Raw genomic sequence first — 6,965 nt, forward strand, 5'->3', positions numbered from 1 at the left:
CCCTTTCCAGGTGGGGAGGTGTCATCGGGTGATATAATTGTCTAAATGACAAGAGGTTGTTATGAGTTTTCTCGAACCATAACACACAGGAACCAGTCAATTCCACTGAGTTTGGCTCTCCAGAGCAGGTGAGCAGTATTGGCACCTGCTGGTCCTCCTCATGTTCTTTGTTGCTGGCAGAGGAGCCGGTTCTGCAGCCTCCTCTGTGCCAGCTGTGGTGGTGCTGCCACCAGGCAGGTGCCCGGGTGAGGCAGAGTGAGGTGCCGCATGGCCAGTACACAGCCTGTAGCTCTAGGAGTGAGGTGTCGTGAGGGTGGCTGGGTGAGGGACAATATGGGAGGAGAGAGTGTAACAATGGCATCAGCTTTGGCACTTTGGCTGGGAAGAGTTCACTGGTGAGGCCCCACCTCGAGTACTGTGTTCAGTTCTGGGCCCCTCACTGCAGGAAGGACATTGAAGTGCTGGAACGTGTCCAGAGGAGAGCCACCAAGCTGGTGAGGGGTCTAGAGAACAAGTCATATGAGGAGAGGCTGAGGGTATGTTTAGTTTGGAGAAGAGGAGGCTGAGGGGAGACCTCATTGCCCTCTACAACTACTTGAAAGGAGGTTGTAGAGAGGTGGGTGTTGGCCTCTTCTCCCAAGGGAATAATGACAGGACCAGAGGAAACCATATGAAGTTGCAGCAGGGGAGGTTTAGATTAGATATTAAGAAGAATTACTTTACTGAGAGGGTGGTCAGGCACTGGAACAGCCTGCCCAGGGCGGTGGTGGAGTTGCCATCCCTGGAGGTATTTAAGAAAAGTGTAGGTGTGGCACTTCAGGGCATGCTCGAGTACCTGAGATTGTTGGGTGTGGTGATTTGTTGTGGTGATAGGGCGTTGTTTTTTTTGTTTTGGTGTTGTGTGGGTTTGTTTGTTTGTTTGTTTGTTTTTTATGGTTGGACTCAATGATCTCAAAGGTCCCTTCCAACCATGAAGATTCTGTGATTCTGAGTAGTGTGGTTTTGAAGAAAGTTCCCTGATGGACCTGCCAGCTGTGCACTGGTTCTGTTTGCAGAGTGGATCTGCTGTGACCGTGGCTTCTCCAGGAGGAAACAGCCCTGGAGGCTCCACCTGAGGTACAAACCACTCCCTGACAGAGCAATAACGGTCCAGAGACACGACAGGTCTCATGTGCAGGAGTGTTTGGTCCAGGACAGCACACGAAATGCTGTCTGAATTTAAACTCCCAGACCCCGTATACTGGAAAAGTGAGGAAAGCAGCACTGACCACTTCAATTTACTGGTCTGCTCCTATGGCGCTGCACTGCTGGCTGATGAAGGAGTAGCCAGTGAACACCAGGCACCATGACTTAAGAATTAGCTTTAGGAAAAATAGTTTTTCTGTGCAAAGAGGTATACAGTAGAGAAAGAGGGCAGAATTTCAGAGGAGGGCTGAGCAGGCAGGGACATCACAGACTGGGCTCTGGGTGAAGGGGAGGGGAGCAGAAAAGAGTTAGTGACCTGTCCCATGAAGGACACGTGCTGGCTGGGTGGCCTTGGGCTGTGACTGGCCTCCTGGAGGATGATCTTTGGCAGCTCTGGGCCCCGACTCCCCCACTTTCTGCTCTCACAAAAGCCAGCAGTCAGTTGATCTTGCCCGTGCCCCCTCTCACTGAGGGGCACTGAGGCATCCGATCCGTGGGCTTTAGTTTCTCAGGGGGCGATGGCTTTTTTGGCCTGCAGAAACAAAGAAGTGGGCAACCCCCCAGAACAGAGGGTGAGTTTTAATGAATAAAAAGTTGAAGCTGTTCAGCATTCACTCAGGAGCTCTCAAATTAGGGGCAGCTCCAAGCACAGGCAAGGGGGCAGAGCCGCCCGTGCAGGAGCGGAGCAATGGCTGTAGGCTTGCTGGCTCCTTGTTGCTGGTCCTTCACAGCAGCTCCCAAGTGTTACTGCTGCCCAAGCACTAGGTAGTAACATATAATAAATTAGCAAATTATCTCATCAGAAGTCTCCTGCCTCGATTTTGCACATGAAACCTCTCATGGAGTATTCTGTAATTTACTGTTAGCCAAAGAAGAAACATTTTAAATAAAACTAGTGATTTACACGTCTTAATTCACTACACAAGTTACAAAACTTAATTATACAACTTAAAACTTGCAGAAATTAGATAATCTTTTATGGATTTTGGTTTCAATTCTTAGGGTAAAAATCAAAAAGCAAATTGCCATTTGCAGTAAAAATGACATTCCTACTTTAACATGTATTTGCTGAGGAAGTCAGTACAATATAAAAACATAAAGTTTTAATTATAACTGCATAAAGCCCAGGGCCAGAACATCCAGAGGAGATACTTGGTCTGCTGGGAAAAGAGGAGCATGCCTGCAGAGGGTATTTCACTTGCCAGCCCACATTTCCTATCGTGTTTCCCAGGGATTCAGAGTAATGTAAACCTGCATTTAGATGGTAAAAGAGAAAAAAAGGAAAAGAGATAGCTCCTGATGTAGGTCCAAGTGTCTCTTTCCAAGACATTGCTCTTGGATCTGCTGTTGGTTCCCATCCTGTGGTTACTTTAATATGAGACTTTGTTTAAACAAAAGACCTTATGGCAGGAGACCAGGCCTCCCCAGCACTTGGGTAGAAACTGATGATTTAGAGCAAATTAGGTAGTGGCAGGCCAAGCCAGCAACTCTTATAAGTAAAGACAGGCTTGCAGAGAAATACTTTGACTACTGCTGTGGGACATTCTGACAAATCTGGGGAAAGAGTGTTAAACAGACTTTTGCAAAGATCCTGAAATACAGAGGGGAAAATACATATCTGCATATGTATTTTATTGCTGGATTTGCCCAGGTTGATACTCTCTTTCCAAAACAGGGAGTCCCTTGATTTCACATGGTCTGAGAGGAGTTCCCAGGAGAGCAGCCAGGCTGCTGGGGAGCCTGGAGGCAGGGGTCTGTGTGGTGGCAGGGACCTTAGGTGTGTGTTGAATGCTGTTCCTTTGACAGCCACCACCTGCCCAGCTGAAGGGTTATATATATTGTCCCGGCTCTCTCAGCTTTTCCTCATAGGAGAGATGCTCCAGTACCTCCATCATCTTTGTGGCCCTTCACTCAATGTCTTCTTCCCAGGTATTACAATATTGTCTGCTTCTGCCTTGGAGTAATTTAAAGCTTTCCCCAGAAACTCCTTTTACTCTTCCGCTGCTCTTGTCATGTGAAGCATCCCTTTGCTCTGCTGAAATACCTGGTTCCTCAGACTCTCAGCTCTGTTGTTTTGGGCTATTTCTTCCTTATATCTAGTCTGAATCTACCCTCTTTTAGTTTAAAATGCTTACCCCTTGTCCTATCACTACAGGCCCTATTAAAAAGTCTGTCTCCGTCTTTCTCATAAGCCACCTTTAAGTGTTGAAAGGCTGCTATAAGGTCTCCCCAGAGCCTTCTCTTCCCCGGGCTATTAATTTCTTCTATACAACTAGTCACTCCTTTACATCGTTTAAGCCTTTTCATAACAGCATAGATCTGTCAATGTGGAGTCTGCAGGACTGTACATAGAGGACAAACAGTTTCCTTAGCCCCCATTCTGGCACATGCTTTTTCCACGTTTGCGTGGATGAACACATCCATCACTTTGCAAAAGAAGTTCCTGAACTGCTCTCAGAAGCTCTTTCCCTCAGCAACAAAATGTACCCATCTGTCTCCTCTGCTGTGCGCCCCAGGGGCTGGGCACAGGCTTGTTATCCCAGAGCAGTAACTGCAGCAAACTTCCATGCCTTTAGTGCCATAGGATAAAAGCTCTGAGAGCAAAACACGGTATAATCTTTTAAGCATGTATTTTTTCCTTACAGGCAGGCATCTGCAGTGAGGGATATGGGTGGTTTTCCATCTCATTTCATGCAAGACATCAGATTTTGCTTGTGAATCATGCATTCCTCTTCCAGGGATTTATTGTGTTCTGTGCACTCCCTGGATGTGTTTTTGGAAAGCTAAATTGGTGAATGCTGTGAGTCCTGAGATTGTAAAGCAAAATTATTTCTAGTTGACCAAAAGAGTCAGTAAACTTCTTTGCTCTCAAGCCCAGCAGGAGACCCAACAACAACTTCTTTCAGCTTAAGCTGGCTCTGACTCCGGGCAAATTCATTTTATGAACAAATAGCAAGTCAGTAAAGCATAAAGTCAGAAGCATCAATAACCACTGAGGACAACAGGATTGGTGAGCCAGCATTTCCTTGTGTCTGACCTGCAGAGAGCCCTGAGATCCTCATTGGTGTGGCAGAGCCATTCATAAATTTTTCTGTTTGTACAATGTTGCAAAACAGCTAAGAAATGCTTTAAAACTGTTCAGAGAATAGCGAAAGCTGAAAATTTGTTGCTTGTAAATAATGTACATAGAATGTTTTCCCATTAGTTACAGCCCGTTCACAGATGGGGTGGAATGTTCCTCATTAAAAGCCAGAAAACATTGGAAGGTGTCTGAAAAATAATTGTCCTGTTTAAAACTCCCAGAGTGCTCTGTGGCTTGTATCTTAGCAGAATGATTTTAATGAGAAAACCCATTGTTTCTTCAAAGCAAAATATTCCTTGATCAATATTCCACAATGTCTCTGGTAGAATAAATTAAAAAAAAAAAAAAAAGGCATTTTTTTGGCTAGGAGAATTCAGGGAGCTTTCCTGCAGCACCCAAAACCAACGTGCTGTACCTGCGGCATGTTCTCAGCTCTAGCTTAGATAGTTTAGTCAAAGCCTAAGTAGCTTTGGGACAAATTGTTTCACTTTCCTGTGCTCCCGTGTCTGCATCTGAAGCTGATGGGACAATGACAGTGTGCTCTTTGGGAGCTTCTTGAGCTCTCTGACTGAAAGGTTAAAGCTGGATTTCTGCCATTCCTGTTAATACTCTTCTGTGACTGTGATAGGAAGGGAAGAACTTTCCCCGACTCAGTGCTAGGTCAAGTGTGCTTAAGGCTGTCCTCAGCTCTCACCGAGTCAGTGGCTGCAGGAGCCTGGGCTCATGCTCTGACGAAGCTTTTCACTGGTGCTGCTTTTGGTGCAAGCCTGAACGGGCAGCGACAAGCGTTCCTGAAGCTAGAGCTGAAATACCCCCAGTGCAGCAGCTCTTTGTCACCGCCGTAGAGCCCGTGAGCCCTGTCCCTGCTGTACTCGTCACCGGCAGATAACCTGGTGGCTGGTAACCAGGGACAAGTGAGAGGAACTTCAACTGGGCTTTGCTTGCCTTGGGGTCCAGCACTGGCTTTGGGAGCCAGCTCTGGAGATACAAAGGGCGTGCAGAAAAGCTGTCAGCTGTACTGCCCACATGCCCAGCACACAGGTAAATTCTGTCCCGAGTTTTAGTACCAAGGAGTCATAGGAAGAACTGTGTGGAAAAGGGCTCCCCAGTTCAGAGCCTGACTCACTGTTGATATCAAAATATAAACTGCCCAGCACACCTGGCTCTGCAGGGAACAGAGCATCCTCACCAGCACGCCCAGCATCAGAAAATCCCAGCGGGGACAGAAAGATGCATTCCACATTGCTAGGTTGGGCCTAATGCGTGATAATGGGAAATTAAGAGAAAAGAAATGACTAAGTGTAGCTCATTTACAAAGCAAAGTAGAGAAGATGAATCTTTCTTATGCAGCAGATACATATTCACATGCATATAGAGAATGTGTAGGTATACAGCTGATATCTAGAAATCTGTGTGTGTATGTGTACATTTACTCAGTACAGCTAAATGTTAGCAACACCAACACTAAACACTGTTACTGCACTAAAAACATCCCAACAGAAGCACTTCTCTAGCTGGCTGTGAGACAGAATCGGCTGAGCTCCTGCTGGGCTTGGACGGCCTAAATATAGCTCAAAAGACGCTTCTCCTGTTTGGTTGTCAAACGTCCTCTGAATAAGAGTACCCTGAAGAAAGGGGTTTCTGTGCTCTCAACATGCGGTCCGTTTCCCGGGGAAGTAAATGGGAAAGCAGCCTTGGATAATGTGAGTCATCTGGTCTGCCAAGCCGAAACCATTAGGCAGAGACAAGGCAGATGGAGATGCTAATGTGATCCAGGCTAAAGAGACATTTAAAAATGAGGCTGTGTCTCATCTTTCTTGTCTTTGGTCATTGAGTTTCGGTAAGTTCCTCTTCAGTGGGTAGGACACTAACCTTTTCCTTTCAGTCCCACAAGGCAGTGTTTGCTATCTGCCTGCTTCAGTTATCTACCTACCCCCATCAGCCAGGACTAAGCTGCACTGGCTTGGTCAGTGAAACGCCGTGTCTGGGCCACCATCCTGCCCTTAGCGAGTCGTCAGGGTGTCAACACTCAGAGCTGGGCGCCTGACGCTGCAGCCTCTGGCTTGTGGAAGAGGATGGTGCTCCTGTAACACAACAGGTAAAGATGAGTAAAATGGGTGTTCTCGGAGTTTAGCTTGTCCCAGGGACGAGGAAAGTTAAATGCTTTACTTTTTTTCTTTAAGTTGGTCCAGTCAAGTCTGATACTGATTTCTACAAGGGCACCAACAGATCCTGAATAAATAGAATCCAGCAGTGCCATGAGAATGACAGTGTGACCACAGAGACTTCAGTCCCGCTCTCGAACAAACAGGAGACACGTGCACCTTATGGGCAACCCTTCCTAGGAACCACCACCCTCACTAGGTCGGTGCACGTACCCGCCCGGGAACCCAGCCTTGATTTTCTGCATAACGAAAATCTCACTAGTTAGTGAGTGTTGCTATTTTCAGTGTGCTACACAAAGTTTAGACCTTTAGTTTTCAGACACAGTCTGCTTTGCCTGGCGCTGGTGTGTATGGGTATTGGTGTATCACTCTGGGTACAGACCTGCAGTTGACATATTGCTCAACGTGTGATCCCAAGTGGAGAGCAAACGGGCAGCCCCGAGGATTTCCCCACCCATTTGGAACATGGTCAGCTGAGCTGCTGCAACCAGGCAGGAGTTCACCACGCTGCCATCTGGCAACTGGAAGCACGG

The sequence above is a fragment of the Calidris pugnax genome, unplaced genomic scaffold (genome assembly GCF_001431845.1).
Source record: "Calidris pugnax isolate Ruff unplaced genomic scaffold, ASM143184v1 scaffold44, whole genome shotgun sequence".
NCBI classification, from domain to species: domain Eukaryota; kingdom Metazoa; phylum Chordata; class Aves; order Charadriiformes; family Scolopacidae; genus Calidris; species Calidris pugnax.